We start from the raw sequence: 17168 nt of genomic DNA on the forward strand, positions 1-17168 counted from the left end.
ATTAAATACCCAATAAATACTTTCTGGATAAGTAACTGAGCAGAGAAATCCCTGTGGACATTCTGGGTCCCAGCCAGTACCTTCAGGTGAGGTGGACTGTGATGTCTCTGCAAACCCACTGATCTCTGGGATGCAGTTACTACTCAGAAAAAACAAAAACAAACAAACAAACAAAAAATCCCTTTCCTATAAAAAAGGAAACAGGAAGCAAGCTGCTGGGTCAGGGTCTCTCAGAACACCAATAGGCAATGTCAGAGCTCAGGCTATGTGGGGCAAAGCTCTCTCTGGGCCCTTGCCTCAAGCAAGAGGCAAAGTCCACCAGCACGTGGAAAACCATGGGGCTCCAACCCAGCAGAACCCAAGTGACCACAGGAGAAGCTGAGAGTTAGGGCTGGGTTACAATACCACTCTCTTTACACCCAACTCCTGAAGCTGAGACACCTTGAAAAGTGAATTAAAACAAAAACACAACACAGCACTCTCTCCTTTGCACTTGGAGGCCTTTTCACAGCAAGTAAAGAAAAAGAACAATTAAGAAGAAAACAGTCCATGGTGGCAGCCTGGAAGCACAGAAGTGAGAGGAGCATACTTGCCAAGCCAGAGGCAGCCCAAGAAGCTCTGTGCCCTGCTCAAGCTCCCCAACCAGGAAAGGGGCCCAGGACGGGCAGCAAGTCTGGGTGGAGTCTGGGCTGAAATCAGCGGCCTTGTGAGTTACAGTCTCCATCTGGAAAACTGGGCCAAGAGCTTTTGAGTCTAGATTCAGGGTTCAATCTCAATCCTACTGGTGACTAGCTGTATGACCGTGAGCCCAACATCTACTATCTCTGAGCCTCAGCTTCGGCTCCCTTGTGTGAAATGGGATCCCAACAGCCACTGTTGGGCTGCTGTGGGATCCAGCAGAGATGGTACATTCAAAGGCCACAACCCAGCCCCCAAACAGCAGATAACGTGGGTACTAAACCTCCCTCCCCTCCATTCTTCACCTTCCCTCAAAGGAATACCCAGTTTCTGAGCCTCCAAAGCTTCAACTAGTTGATGAGTACCAGGGAGCAGGGTGCCTGAGAACTTAAAGAAAGAGAAAATCACTTCGCCTCCTGTCCTACCTGCCACAGACCCTGTCATGAAAAACAGGGGACAGGGTGAGACCCTGCATATGAAATGAAATGAATAAGGAACTAAGAAGCCCTGGGGCTCCTATGTTGGCTGTGGAAGGTGGGAGGCACCCAGCACTGGACCATTCAATTCCTGGACCTGAAGTGGCTATCTTCTCAGCTCTTGCTGTGGGAGTGAGTATGCCCAGAGGGAAAGGCCTAAGAAAACACACACAGGTAGGTTTCTGGGCCACTGTCATGGCTTGTAGGCAACAGAGTGAGAAAGCAGCCCAGCCTCTGTATATTGCCAAGGCTAGAGAGTGGGAAAATCCTGGACTTCCCAGGCCAGAAGAAGCTACTGTCTTCAAGTCAAAACTGCCTGCCCCATCCCAGGTCCTGTCCTGTGTCCTGGGTGAGGAGGCCAGGCTGAGCCACGAAACCATGCCCTAGGCTCTGTAAGCAGGAGAACAGCAGCTGCAGAAGCCTCCAGGCCCAGTCTGAGGGGTTGTATTGAGTTTGGAATCTCAAGGTATGCTCGGGCAAACTCCAATCCTTCTTATTGAGTGAAGCTAAGTCAATATTTGCAAGGAGCATAATCAATAAACACAGTCTACCCCACGGCAATCCAGTAGTCAGGTTTTTAGGGAAGAAGGAAATGGCGAAGTCTCTGCACCCCCAAATTCCAGAGGCACTCGGAGGTAGAGTCACTGTGCAAGTGGTTGGGCCTTACCTGTGGGTCTGAGCAGCTCAGGTTGATGTCTCTGCCACAGGGAGGGACGGATCAGCAGGCCCATAGAATGGTGTTGGGGACCAGGACACATGTACCAGCATCCTGCAGGGACAAACCCAGTGGGAAAGCTGATGAGATACCTGGACTCCCCTGTCCTCTACCCCAATGGGACAAGAAGGGGGAATGCAGGTGTCTGACAGAGGGTTTCTCCATTTCAAAAAGGGGCCCCCGTCGAGGATGCATTGAAGGAGCGAGTGTCTAACTAATAATGGTGACAGATGTGCCAACACTGCTCAGGACCCACTGCTTAGGAAAACTGTACAGTGAGCCAGAAGTGATGGCTCCAACACACATAGGTGCCTTGTTCTCACAGAGGCTCAGCCTGAGGTCTTGGACTCCAGCCTGAGGGTTGATGGGGGCTGGACTAGACAAAGTAGGAAGGAGGAAGGAGACACTCAGCCCAACGGTCCTGAGTTAGAAGATGCCGGTGACTTCCAGCTTTCCCAGAAAGCCCCTCCAGTTGGACAGCATGGGATCAGACAACCACCTCTGCCAATTCCCAGGGACCAGAGCTGAGCGCACAAAACAAAATGAGAAAGACGGAGAAATGGATTTTTAGGGAATCTAGGGTCAAACTGGCCTCACAGACAACAGAATATTCATAGGCATCACTGAAGCCACCACATACCCCAGGGGACTGAGACACCCCCAGGTCCCTAACACAGCTCAACACACAACCTTGTTTGCCTGGCACATTTATGAATCCCTTTACCTATGCCCGGGAACAGACAGCAGCCTAGAGACCCTCCAAAGACCATGACCAGAAGGCAGCTCCCTGCAGGTGGCAGACGTTGGAGTTGTCCCAGGAACCAATGGCCAAGTCCAGGACAACCCTACTTCAAGGGATGAGGCCAGGCACCAGGACTCCTAAGGCAGTCTACAGCCCTAAAGGGTGAGTGGTCTTGATAGAGGTAAGAGTAAAACCTGAGGGGAATTTAACGGAGATTCGGGATGACAAAGCGATCAACTGCCAGTGAGCAGCACAGACAGCAAGAGCCAGAGGAGGAAGAGAGGGAAATTGGGGAGGTGCAAAGAGAACTAGAGATGCACAGCAGTGGGAGGTATGGCTGCAGGTAACAGCGGCGCTTCACATGCCACCCCCATGTTGCATGTCCTACACTCCCAGGAAGCCACAGCAAGGGGAGCAACCAACTTTTGGAGGCTAGCTTTCAGGGCCCCAGGCTCCTTGGCCATCCTGCCTCTGCCACTCACCTTTGTGGCCACACAGACACAACCAAGTACATGCTCCACTCCTGGAAAACAGAACATCCCAGGTTTCCACTGCCCGGTGGGTGCAGCTCCCCAGGCCTTCCAGCCTCTCTCCTCTGCCTGTCACCGAGTATCATAGCCTCTGCATCTACTTCTCAGATTTCCCCAACACACCTCCTGACAACAAGGTCAGTGTTAAGTCTCTCCATTTTGGAGTAAGGAAACCCATGAAGGGATTGGGGATCTGTCATTAACGCCTGGTCAACAGTGAGCCCCCTCCATTTCAGACTCTTCCCTGTGGGTGAAAAGGTCAATAGTGACTCACACCCAGCAGAATCAGATCCACAGGAATGAGGCAGAAAACGTGGAGAAGGGCGCTGTAGGACTTAGGTCTCTGACAAAAAGTACTGAGAGACAAAAAGTACTGAAAGTGATACAGGGTCAGGGGCACAAGGCTTCCCTGGAATGAAATTAAACATGCTGCCATTAACTCAGGTTCCCTCCAGTGACCCCCAACATATGCACAGAGAAGCAAGCCAGTTCACTCCCTCACAACGCAATGAAAACCCACACCTAGACACTGTTCCTTGATGAGATCTACTGCTTGCATGTTCCACACATGTGTAGCCATGGCCCCGGGGTAAGGTCTACACCCAAATAACACACCCTGTGCTGCTGTGCCCAGAAACAAGAAGAAACATTTCATTGCTTTAAGTTTTAAATCATTAGTGTGTCTCTTGAATGATATGGACAACTGCAGGAAAACAAAGAGAAAAAAGAAAATAAAAACAGCCTGAGAAATAAAAACACCAAAGTTAGAACTGTTTTCACAAAATTCTCTCAGAACCCTGATGCTGTTTCAGTTAGTGGAAGTGAATTCAGATGTGGATCTGTTTCTCTATACAATTTCTAATAATAGAGTATCAGTCTCTGCTCATCCCCACTAAACAAACGTCAAACAAACACTTAAAGAATACTGGTTGATTGGGCACCAAGTTGCAAGCTTGCCCAGATGTCCGTATGCCTCAAGCTGGCCCTGGCTGGAAGTGTAAGTTCCAAACCAGTGGGTAATGTGCTGAAGGCAAACGCTCTCTCCACCCTCGCTGACACAGAGACTGAGGCAGACGGCTGAGAATGGGTAGAGGATGACACACATGATAGGTGGCCCCGAATCAAACTGTCCAGCTTCGACTGACAGGCCAGGGCCTTGGATTCCATGGGGTGGCAGGGCTCCTAATTTTTTAAAATTCAGATACAATGCACATGCCATGGAGTTCACCCTCTTAAAGTGTTACAGTCAGTGGTTATGAGTCTGTTAACGAAGTTAAACCTGTAACATTTCCATCACTCCTAAAAGAAACCCTACCCATAAGCACTCACTGCCCATTTCTCCTCCACCCCCCACCACTGGCAATCACTAATCTACTTTCTGTCCTTCTGAAATGCCCATTCTGGACATTTCACCCCAACGGAATTATATAATATGTAGCCTTTCATGTTTTCAGAGTTCATCCATCTGGCATGTAAGCATGAGGCAGTACTCCATTACTTTTTTGTGACCGAGTAATATTCCATTGTGTGCCAGAACGTGTAGATTACATTTTGTTTTTCTGTTCAGGTGTTGTTGGACATCTGGGTCATTTCTACTTTTTGGCAATTGTGAATAAAGCTTCTGTGAGCATTTGTACACAAGCTTTTGTGTGGGTATGTTTTTGATTCTTTCATGTATATACCTGGGGTTCCTCTTTTTTTAAATAAAACAATGTTAATTTTAATCAAGAAATATATTTGCATCTATTTTTTTTTTTGAGACAAGGTCTTGCTATGTAGCTAGGGCTGGCCTCGAACTCAAAGTCCTCCTGCTTCAACCTCTCAAGTGCTGGGTTTACAGACATATCCCACCACGCCAAGCTTTTCATCTGCATTTTTAAAACTCTTAAAACTCCAAAGATAATATGGGCATAGAGTGACTCTTCAGTGAGTTTCTCTCTTGTCCCTGGCCCCAGCACCCACTTTCTCTGCCCAGAGGCAAATTCCAGCTTCGGCCCAATCTTCCCAGAGGCTTCCCCTACACACACACCCTGCTTCATATAAAGACAGAGTGGCTGGGAGGAACGGGCAACTAGATCAGGCTGGAGTCACCTGGTGATGCCAGGGAAAGAGCACAAGGCACTAGATGAGTCCCATGCCTGCATTTGTCAGTGCTGAGCCCCTGGGAAGCCACGTAGCCTACAAGAGGAAGCAGAACCAAGGCTTGCATGTGGATGGACTCTGAAGTTGGGTTCTGCCTTGTCCTGGCTCTGAGACCTTGAATGAGCTGTGGAACCTCTCTAGGACTCTCTTCTCTTATCTGAGAGAGAGGACACTAGTACCTTCATCACCCAACTGCAGTGAAGAGTCCATGAGAACAGCTACTTAGCATCCACCAGGCACATAGCATGTGCTCAATGGGTGCTGTCATTACTATTTCTGTGCTACTCACTGAGCTGATCTTGGCTTCCTCATCTGGACAATGCAGTAGGCACCTGCATGCACACAAGACTCCAGGCTGAGTGCCTAGAGCCCAGCCACTTCCAGGCAGCAGGACTCAAAAAGTCAGAGGGACTGAAATGCATGGCCACGTCCCCACATGCTACTCCAGGCCCTTCTGAGAGCCAGGTCCCCATCCTTTCTCCCTGAGAACTGTTCTGGCCTTCTGTTGGCACCCACCCTTGGGGAGGGCCAAAGGGAAGAGCCTCCTCTTGCACCCCGCACCTGGGCAGGCGGGCTCAGCTTCTCAGTGCTTGACACTTCCAGTTCCTTCTATCTGCTTACACCTCACAGTGGTGGAACAGAGTTGCTCTTTCCCAGGCCCAGCCTGCTGTAGGCAGCAGGAAACCCTCAAGACCTTCAGAGTGGAGAGCCCTTGAGTGCAGGCGGAAGCATTAGCAGGGCCATCGGGAAGCCATGAGAGCTCTTTTTCTCTGTTGGTGGACAGTAAGGGCAAAGCCGAAGCATGAAACCCAAGGCTTGGAAAGCAGAGATGGGAAAAGAAACCCATTGCTTCCTTGAGTGTGTAAGAGTTCATAGGGGAAAAACCAACACACACACACACACACACACACACACACACACACACACACCCCAGCACATACATGCATAACAAAAAGGAGAAATTCTTAGCCTGCAGCAGTTGGTAGCATTATGTAAAATCCCAAACCACAAAAATATCATTTGGATGATAAAAAGTTAAATTTAGCTAAGTACAGAGTGACTAATACTATGAGGGAGAGGCAGCACCCCCAGTTGCCTGGAGCTGATACAGCTGGCTTTTAGAAACTTCTGACAAGTAACCAGGGCCTGGTGCAGCACAGAATAACAGATTATGTAATGAGAGGCACAGCCATCAGAAGCACAGAACATAGAGCCAGTGAGAAAGGAGAGCAAGGCAGCTTTCTCCAAGGAGGGAACAGCTGGGGCTGGCCTGAGCTGTGCTACCTCAGAGAACCCGGGCGACGGGAACCTGGGCCAGAGGGTTCCAGACAAGCAGGCCCAGGTCTTGGATGGATTTGTGAGAACAGGTCTCAAAGGGCTTCACCAGGGTTGTGACAGACTGCTACTTTGGTACCTGAAAGGAGCCACACTCTTGCAGCTTCTCCACCCTTTGAATCCAGTCTGGCCCTTCGACCTGTTGGAACCAACAGAGCACGTTGGAAGTACACTGTTCTGGCCTTTCGCCTCAGCCTTAGGAAGGCCTGGTTGAGAACTGAAAGCAGATACTTGTCCACCTATATTCACAGGAGCATTATTCACGACAGCCAGAAGATGGGAGCAACACCTGTGTCCATGGACGGATGAACGGAAAAACAAAATGTGGTCTAGCCACATAATGCATATTGGCCTTAAAACAGAAGGGAATTCTGGTAACACTACAGTATAAATGAACCTTGAGAGCATTATGCTATGTGAAGTAAGCCAGTCACGAAGGGAAGGGTACTGGATGATTGCATTCACATGAGGTGACTGGAGCAGTCAAATTCATAGATGGAAAGTAGAATGGTGGGTGGAGAAGAAAGGAGACAATGTGTAATGGCGCTTCAGTTTCAGATACGAAGAGTTCTTTGGACAAATGGCTACACAGCAATGTGAATGCACTTTAATGCCACTTAGCCATATACTTAAAAATGGTTAAGTGGTCAATTTTAGGTTACATATATTTTATAACAATAAAAAAGTTAAGAAAAACGAAGAAAGAAGTGGGGCTGCAGGCTGGATGCTTCTGACTCGGCTCTGGGGAAGCAGCAGACATGTTGTAAGGTAGCTCCCTGGAGGTCACCGAGCTGGGGGAAGGCCAGCCTACTTATCGGAAGCAGTTATGTGGAGGCAGCCCAGCCGGTACAGTCAAGTGCCAGTATGAAGCCGCCGCTATGGGAGCGGGGCCATCTTGGAACTGGATCCTCCAATACAAGTCAAGTTGTCCCAGCTGACACTAGTGAGCAGAGAGACACTGTCCCCGCCAAGCCCTGTCCAAATTGCCACACCATGAGCAAATACACAAAATGGCCAAGTTTGGGAGCATCTGGTTATGCAACAGACAAGTGGCCACGGTGCAGCTCTCTGTGGGGTTTGCAGAGTTTTCTGTTTCTAGTGGGAGACTGAGGAAGACCTTCTGCACTTTCGCAGATGAGTCACATGAGTCACGGAGAGGAACCACTGTGTAAGTGAGTCTTGGGAAGACACTGACTTTCCACTCTGCTGTCCCAACGGGGTAGGTGATAGAGTGAAGCCGGTGCTGAGGTACAGCTGTGCTGAAGCCAGGGACCTTCTCTAGTGGCCCAATGGAGGACCCAGACCACCAGTTGATCAGCTCGAGCTGTCACTTAATTATGAAACTCTCTGTCACCTTGTCCACAGCAGGGATGTGCACACAATTTATAGAATCGCAAACATGGGATTCCCTGTGTGTAGTGAATGATACTTGATGTGGAGTTGAGACAAGCTTTAGCTGGTTTACAATGTTAGTAAGTGGGCTCTCCTTGCTGGGCCTTGGTGTCCCAGCAAGATGCAGATGTGGATGTGAGGCAGAAGCTCTCTAAAAGGAGTCTCCATTCAGCAACCCCACATTTCTGACAGAAGAACATGTAGATACAGTACAGAATGTAAAACCCTGAACAAAGTCCCCTGTACTCTAGGTGAAGAGGCTACACAAGGTAACTGTGTACTCCTGTCTGGCTCTCTGTCTCTGTCTCTGTCTCTGTCTCTGTCTCTGTCTCTCTCTCTCTCTCTCTCTCTCTCTCTCTCTCATCAGCTACTGGACAGATCCAGAGGGCAGCAGAGCCACAGTGTGAGAGGATCCTGGGTCCCTGGCTCAATGCAACCAATTTGAGGATGACAAATGAGGGAGGATGGCCTTTATTGTGACTGGTAACTAAGATGAGATAACTGTTTGCCACAGCAGCCAGCATCACTTATCCCAACTAACCTATGTACCAAACTAATACTATGTGTCCAATATGTGACAGAAACAGGAAAATTCAGCCCAGGCCGAATCTGGGCTAACCCTCTTTGAACTACCAATCTAGCTCATAATTTAGGGAGATCATATGCAGACCAGTTCTGCACCCAGCATACATAGGCTAAGTACATAAAGGGAGCTTGTTTGTGCTCTTTGATACTACCTGCTTCCGAAAACCTTACAGCATAAAATGTTCACTGTATTTTCCCCAAAAAACATGAGATGAACAAAGAAAGGAACCAATAGGAAAGAGAAACTCTATATCACAACTCCTAATTGAGGACAATTTGCAAGCAAATGAGTAAAAAAAATATTAGCTGTGTGCTTCCTGGTAGGCAAAGTAAAGAGCGAAATAAGCTGGGTGGCAGAGCCCTTCCCACCTGGAGAACACACTGGCTCACAACGAGATGTAAACTCTGTGCTTGTATAGAGCTCTGAAGGGAATGGTCCACACAATCACCAGTTACGGTCTCAGTGCCAGGGCAGGAGCAGCCAGACACCAAGCTCGCCCCATAAGCCATCTGCCTCCAGGGTGTAGGGGCAGCTTTCAGCCCCATTGCGGCATCACTGTTCTTGAAGGGGAGCTCCTTGGCGTAATTCTTCATCATCATTAATGTCAACACAGCAGCACCATGATAATGATGGAAATATTTACATACCATGCCACTGATGGGTTGTTTGGACCATCTGGCTACTGGATGCAGTAAGTATTGTCAAACACATGGCCCTTTCATGAATGCCTTGCCTCAGTACTGACGGAGGCTGGGCTGGGCTGCAGGGACTGAAACAGCATCATTTGACCCCATCCTTGTCACATTCTCTACTACAGGGAACCACAGAGGCCATCTCCTGCTCCAGTCTCTGTGGCCTGTGCCCACAGGCAGCCTCAATCACCCAAAGGTCAGGAACAGGGCTTTCTTAATCCCATCCACTGTTCTATCCACAATGATGGTCGAACTTTCCCAACTGAGGACCTTTTCAGTACTCAAGTGTTCCAAACAAGACATCACACACACTGTACTGCACAAACAGCAAGGCAGCACTGATTCTGCAGCCACCTGGGGCTTCCCCAACCATCTCAGGGGATGCTGGGAATTCTCAGATGCAAATGGCTCAGCTCATCTGCACTGGAAGCAGTTTCTGCCTCCGTTCTGTCACACTCAGACGTGATTCAGACCTTACACCTGCAGAAGAGGTGGAAGATACTGACCTCAGCCTTGCCAAGGGGAGAATTTCTTCTTCATTTTGCCCATGTGTCTCCACTGAGTTCTAATGCCTTGCTGGACACACACAGTTTTTTTTCTGGGTTGATATTAAAACAATTTTTCTTTTTAAGTCTGGGTTGTTGGTGGGTTGTTTTATTATTATTATTTTCTTAATTTTAGTAAAGGGAAAAAAGTTCCGTTGGAAGTCTGTCCTAAAGTAGCAATTTTCTTAATGAGAAGCACACACTTGCAACCCACATGAGAACTGTGGCAGCACAGCACAGCAGGCACATTGCCCTGTGGGTATGGCAAGTCATCTCACCTCCTGACAGCCAGTGAGTCAAAGGGAGCTGGTCACCAGATGCCTGCATGTCCACCTGGGATTTGCTTCATGACTCTGATATGGGCTTTCTGAGAGGCACACCTACAGGGGAGGCCTGCCCTTGTTTCTGGTACTTAGGAGGCCCCAGGGTTGAGCCCACAGGCTTAAACCCTCTATGATTTAAAATGCCTCAATAAAACAAAGCCTGTAACCCCAGCACCCAGGAAGTAGAGGTAGGAGGATCTCGAGCTTGAGGTCAGTCTGAGCTACCTAGTGAGATCCTGTCTCAAAAAAAAAAATTAATTAATTAATTAAATAAACAAAAGCTCCAACAGGAGTGTTCAGACCCTGGAAAACAGACTGGGGTCAAGTGCCAACTCTGACTGCCTGGCTATGCAAGCTTGGGTAGCACCTGGCCTTCTGGAATTTATGTTTTGGCTATAAAATGATTACACAGTTCCAACAACTTCCTGATGTTGGGACACACTGGCCACAGACTCCACATAGGGTCACTGGTCTTCCCCAGGACTAGTGCTTTTCTTTCTATTGTGAGGTGAGGGTTAAAGACATCTCCTATGGGCAGAAGACTGTTACTAAAGTCAGAGACCTTGGCCAGATGAGACAGGAGGCTCATCTGCTGTTAGAGGCCACCCCTGGCCAGAGTGAGAATGAGCACACCCTGGACAGCACTGTGACTGAGTGGTCATGTTTCCTGAGAATTATAGTCTGGATGACGGAAACACCCAGTACCTCCGTGAGGAGAGGTGGCCGTGAGAGGCTAAACCAGATCTCAGCAAGGCTCCTCCTTGCCAGTTGGAGCCTGGAGCCCCAGCAGAGATGCATCCTGTGAGCACCTGCTCTGCATCACCCATGAAGTTCCAGATACCTGTTCTGTTCACCTGCATCTAGATTGCCTAGGCAAATGCTAGTTTTGCAAGTCATCTGAGCTCCTGGAGAAACAGGAAAATCATAAGGAAGCCCACACCTGGTCACTAAGTACTTCACCTGTACCAGTTCAAAACACCAAGCTTCTGGCTGGGGACGCATTTGTTAAAACACAGGAAAAATGAGATGTCCCCAGAGTGCACAGTGCCAGTCCCAGGTCCTCTGAGTTAGAGAAGAGGATCTTAGGCTCTGGAACTGCCTTGGGCCCAGTTTACCCCCTTCTTGTGGAGCCTCCCCCAGCTCCAGCATCATTGGTCTCCCTACAGCTCCCAAAGCCCACAGTGGATGGACTCCAGTCCTGGCCAAACTCTGACCAGCTCAAGGTGAAATGAAAACCAAATAGCCAATGGGCCATGCTGTTAAAAAAGCTCCTCAGTTTCTTTATTCTTAGATTAGATCTTTCCTACTTCTTTGTGTCCTTTTGTTCATAAGATGAAGGCTGTAGTAAACTGCAGCTCTTCTGTTAGAGTAACACCTAGGCAGTTCAGGAAGCTACTTCACCTTCCTCCTGTGCTTCCCTGAGACCCATAATCCCAGGAGATGGAGGGACAGGTGTGCAGGGTGTGATGCATAGTATGCCACATCTCCCAACAGGGTTATTCAGACAAGTCTCCTAGAATGCTCTAGAACACCTTTTTGTGCCATTAAGTTGTCATTACAGAGGCCAGAGGTCCATTATCTCAATCTTGAATGATTAATGCAACTCCATGAAAGATGAGCCATTCTCTAGGCATCCTCTGGGAGGGACTCTTGGGATGGTCCTTTAGATTTGTGTTCCTGCCCTGGCATCCCCAGGGCTGCTACGTAGAGTGGGAAGGAGGGCAGTGTTTCCAGGAGACCCAGGTGAGAACATCGGGGTTGTGGGAAGTAAATCATTAACTCCTGCTAGAAACCAGAGCTCAGCCACTACACAGTTTCATGGCCCACGTGAGGACACCATCAGCCAGGTTCATCACATTTTCCCAGTCAGTATGCTGATCTTTCTCAAGGGTATCATTTCTTGCCTGTCTTCCAATCAGCAGAGAATACTGGAGACAATTCAGTCTTTGAAGATGGCCGAGTTGTCCACCAGGGGTGGACAAAGTTCCTACATCACGAGCTGGGTTGCTCTCTGAAGCCACAGGAGGTGGACCCATTAAGGACTCCACACTTGCTTTTGGAGTGGTCTCCCGTCCTCCCTTGTGCTTTTTCTTTAGTTTTGCTTCTTTTAATTTTCTGCCTTATTTCAACCACAAATATCTGTGTGAGTGCCTGAGGAGCCAGTGTAACTCTCCTAGGAGTGAAGTCCTTAATTTTGCAGTAGCTTTTCCCTAAGGCTTGGTGATGGTGGTCTGCCAGTCAGCCTGCTTCTGAATGCCCTTAAGTTGTTGCCATCCTGCTCTGCAGGCCTAGCCATGCAGGTGAATAGGCAAGGTTCACAGTCAAAAGTTCCCAGGCTGGCATGCAGCAGTCCCTGGAGAGGCCCAGGGGGTCTGGTTGTTTTTGGTTGTTTTCTGATTCTTTTGGATCATAGAAGGAAGTGTGCAGAACAGTCCATAATTTGGTTCCAATAAACGTATTTTAAAATTGTTTGGAAGTTTCATCATTTTCTAAGCATTCTGCTATTTCAAAAGAAACATTTAATGTCAGCATTGTCAACGTAAAATAGTTATTATATAACACCACTATCAGTGGTGTGTATCATCCTCGAATCTTGCATCTGGGTTTTTTTGTTTTTTGTTTTTTTGCTTTGGACCTAGGTATCAATCTCTCCATTAGTTTTGGAACCTCTCCCTTCTCTAATTATTCAAGTCTCAATTTTCTAATATTCCAAAAACATTAGTTTTCAGATATTTTTCTTCATTATTCAGTCACTTGATCATTCACTCATTCTTTCATCTACAAAAATACTACAAAACCCTCAAAAAGTTGTGCATGACATTAACAAGATTCTAAAGATAAATTAGATCTATACTTTGATTTATGGAACTAAAGTACATAGATTATAGGGACATAATAAAATATACAATGGTCATATATGCTATTTTAAAAATCATTTGGATAAGTAATGCATTTGTACTTGGTACCAAATTGAAAAGGATCCATAGGCAAATGTCAGACTTCCTGCCACTCTTGTCTTCAAGTGTCTTAGTTTGCTAGTTGGTATGTATATGTGTTTCTAAGAGATTCTCTGCATATATGAATTTATATTACTTTTTAAAAATCAACACAAATAGCTGCCTACTATACCGTCATGCATCTGCTTTTTTTGACTTCACAGTATGGACTCAGAGAGGACTCCTGGTGGCTCATTTAGCACTGCTGTATCTTCAAATGGTGGGCTTCATGTACTGCTGATGGGTAGACCTTCATTTTTACCAGTTAGTTCTCTTGCTGATGGAGTTTTGGATGGCACTAGGACAGGAAGCAAAGGTGTTGCAGCCAGGGTCCTGGGAGTGTAGATTCTCATGTAAATACCTCTTACCTGCTGAACACAGTCCAAGAAGGTGGGGTTGCTGGGTCAGTGGTGCGTTTTCCTCTTGCTTGTGATGGCCATGGCTAAATTGCTTTCCATAAGGATGGGCCAATTTGCACTAATTTGTATGAATTAGAGGCAGTGGTTTTTAACCTCAAAACCCCAGGTGAGGAAGAGCTTTTAAGTAAAATGAAAATCTGGAAGCAAGTCCTGAGTGAGTAGCTCTTCTACCGCAGAGGGCAGGCTGCAGTGGGCGGACAAGAGCTCCTACACTTGTTAGACCCACTTGAATGTGACAAAGGGGCCCTTGGGTTTAGAGTCCTGCTGTCAGACTGTGGGGGAAATGAGGGGAGGGCAGTAGCTGTCTTGCCCTCCCTCTGTCAACTTGTCCACAGGGTGTCTAAGAAGCAACGGTCACTTTCTGGATACCCAAGTTTGACCTGACCAGAGATCTCACTTTTGGGGAACTATGTTTTGGGAGAACCCATTTGTGCTCAGGAGGATCCTTAATAGGCCTGTGACTTGGATTACACAAACTTGTGAAATTAAAAATAATTTTTCCAAGTATTCCATTATTCTAAAGAGTTCCCTTTTGGTCTGGAGGAATGGCTCAAATGATAGGGTGCCTTCCTGGCAATTGTGAGGCCCTGAGTTCAAGTCACAGTACTGCCAAAAAAAAGAACTCCCTTTCACAGAGGGGAAGTAGGGAGTTAGTATCAAAGGGGGACAGAGTTCTGCCTGGGAAGATGAAGTGCTCTGGAGATGGATGGTGGTGACATTGTACAACACTGTGGGTGAATGTAATGCTACCATACTGTATACCTCCAAATGGTTTAGTTACTCTAAACAGAAAAATGGGGTCACTGGCCACTGACGCCTAAGCAAATAGATGCTACACATCTCCTTTCCATCATATTCACCAACCAGTTTCCACTGACACATTAGAACAGGATGGTGGTTACTTATTTATTTTGCAACAGGCCACCATATTGTCTTACTGTACTTTCTAATTATTTTCCAGTTTATCTCCTTTGAAGACTTAAGATAATCACTGTAACTATTCAAAACATTAATTTTTAATCTCCTAAGAGTTATGTTCTGCCTCTTTTCCCCAGCCAAATGCACTGACCTGAATCTAGAGCGAGGATTAACAATGATGAGAGAGGTAATAGACATTTAAGGCAATGCCTTTTAGAAGAGATTTCAGGGTGTTATTTGGCCCAGGGATCCTATCTTGATGTAATACCCAGATCAGTAGTTCGTGTTCCTCAAACACACTTTAGAAAATACTACTAGAGTGTTCAGTTACTAAGGATGAAGTCAGTGCTGACTGGTGATGTTATCACATGGCAATCTTTGCCTATCCCTATAGTCTGTTTTTGAGAGTGATGGATATTGACCTTTATCAAGTGCTTTTCTGGCATCTATCCAAATCATCTTAGTTGTTTTATTTTTCCCCTCTTTTTCTTTTTTAGTAGATATCCCAATATGTAATCATCTGCTTATGTTTTTGAGGCTGGTCCACAACCTACTGTAACAAGCCCTGTGCAAAGCACAATACCGGGGGAACACAGAAAGGTGCAGAGAAACAAAGACTTCCTGACTACAGACTAAAGAGAAAGGAGTAGCCAGATGTAGTGGTTCATGCTTGTAATCCTAGCTACTTGGGAGGTAAAATTGGGAGGATGGAGTTTGGAGGACAGTCCTGGCAAAAAGTCAGCAAAATTGTATCTCAACCAACAAGCCAGGTATGATGGTGAACACCTGTGATCCCAGCTACTGGGAGGCATAGGTGGAGGATTGTGGTCTAAGGCTGGCCCTGGACAAAAGTGTGAGACCCTCTCTGAAAAATAACTAAAGCAAAAAGAGCTGGGGAAAGTGGCTCAAGTGGTAGAGTGCCTGCCTAGCAAGTACAAGGCTATAAGATCCTAAGTTCAAACCCCAGTACCAAAAAAAAAAAAAAAAAAAAAAAAGTGTGTGTGTGGGAACACAGGAAAAACCACTTGCACATACACACACATGCACACCATGGGAGCAGCAGGCTAGTACTTGTGAATTGATGTGTCACATACAAGGCACAGTGAGGACCCCAAAGACGAATCAGGCTAATCACAGAGGGTTTCTTGCAGGAGGTGGTACAGAATGTTTGGGGACAAAGTGGGAATGAGAGCCTCTGGATGGGAGTCCTGAAATGTATGGGGCCCCAGGGGACACTTCTGGCCCACAATTTTGTTAAGAGTAAAACAGCAGCAATATTACAGACTAACGTGATGTTCAGAGATGCCCAGTTTAGCCTTCTTTATTTGCAAACCGAGACTGAAGTTCAAAAAGGGAGCTGATTTGTCCAAGGTCACGGAACCATCCCTATGTCTTTCTTGGTTCCAAGAGAGGAGGATAAACAAGTGAGGGTTCTGAGATCTTGGGCAAAAAGAGAACACCTTGTGTATCACAATGCTCCCTGTAATAAGTATTATGTTTATGGCTCCTACCTGGACAATGGACCAAGTCAGGAGGCAGCCAATGTGCTAGCTCTGGGGACAGTGACCAGAGGTAGAAGGGGCCTGGACAAGCAAATGGGCCATCCTGAAGCTGCCCCCAAGGCATACTCAGGTAAGCAGAGTTGCCTCTACCTTCTACATCAAGATGCTTGAGCAGATATGCATGATGGCTGTTCACGTTCATTCTTCATTTAGGCAACAAGTATGGAGACGGGGCTAGCTTGAACAAGGTCACTCCAAATTCATGTTCTTCTCAGAGACCCCTATTTGGAAATAGGGTCTTTGAAGATGTAATTAGTGGAGGTGAGGTCACAATGGAGTAGGGTGGGTCCTAAACCCAGTAGACTGGTGTCCTTACAAAAAGAGAAGAGACTCAGAGTCGTCCTGTGACTGAGGCAGAGGGTGGAGTGATGCATCAAAAAGCCAAGAACACCAAGGATAGTGGGCTACCATCTGCAACTAGGGCAGAGGCCTGGCACAGGTTCGCTCACAGCCTCTGGAAGAAACCAGCCTTGCAGATTTGCTACATTTGGACTTCTGGCCTCCTGAATAAATTCTAGGTGTTTGAAGCCACCCAGTTTGTGGAATTTTGTATGATGGTCCAGAGACACAAGGAGAAAAACATATTAGTAAGCAGTCCCTCATAGGCTTGCCCTTGAACAGAACTCAACAAAGCAGAGGGAATGCCTGGTTCCACATGGTATCCCTTCCCGGCAGCATCAACAGCCCTTGTCCTGCCACCAGCCTCACCTCCACAGCACTTCAGGGACTGCGTTGCCTGAGTCTACTAGGATCCGATGGAAGAAGTAGCCCCAGTTGACTGCAACCACTCGCTGGAAGGGATGGTGGCCCAGATCAAATCTAGTAGGTACAGTTAAGTTCTACGATGTCAAGGCTCAGTGCTGGGCATTCTCACACTTTCTCCTTTAAGCCTCAGAGCCAGCTGAACACAGGACAGGAAATACAGCTCCCAGAGAACAAAGGACTACTTCAAAGTCACCAGCAGGGCTGTGGCAGAGAGTGGCTCTAGACCCAGCTTGTCTACATGGGGTCTGGGGGTCCTTAAGGCCCACTACTCCCAATGCCCTGGCCTGCAGCCTGTGCCCCTTAGCAGTGTCATCTCCCATTCACTATGCAGCTGGGGATCCAGGGACCGCCA

The 17168-nt window shown here is 47.4% G+C and overlaps 1 protein-coding gene across 14 annotated transcripts in view; it reads right to left on the minus strand.

Annotated features, from left to right (window-relative positions):
• The window catches only part of Pitpnm2 (phosphatidylinositol transfer protein membrane associated 2), a 137278-nt gene that overhangs the window by 104868 nt on the left and 15242 nt on the right, over window positions 1–17168 (minus strand). For 12 of the 14 annotated variants that reach the window (XM_020159452.2, XM_074060692.1, XM_020159454.2 and 9 more), the window contains exon 2: window positions 1822–1923. The exons of the other annotated variants lie outside the window; for them this stretch is intronic. The gene's annotated coding sequence lies outside the window, so the exon portion shown is untranslated. The remainder of the gene's footprint in view (window positions 1–1821; window positions 1924–17168) is intronic. 14 annotated transcript variants of the gene reach the window in all.

This window comes from Castor canadensis, chromosome 18, assembly GCF_047511655.1.
Source record: "Castor canadensis chromosome 18, mCasCan1.hap1v2, whole genome shotgun sequence".
Classification (NCBI taxonomy): Eukaryota; Metazoa; Chordata; class Mammalia; order Rodentia; family Castoridae; genus Castor; species Castor canadensis.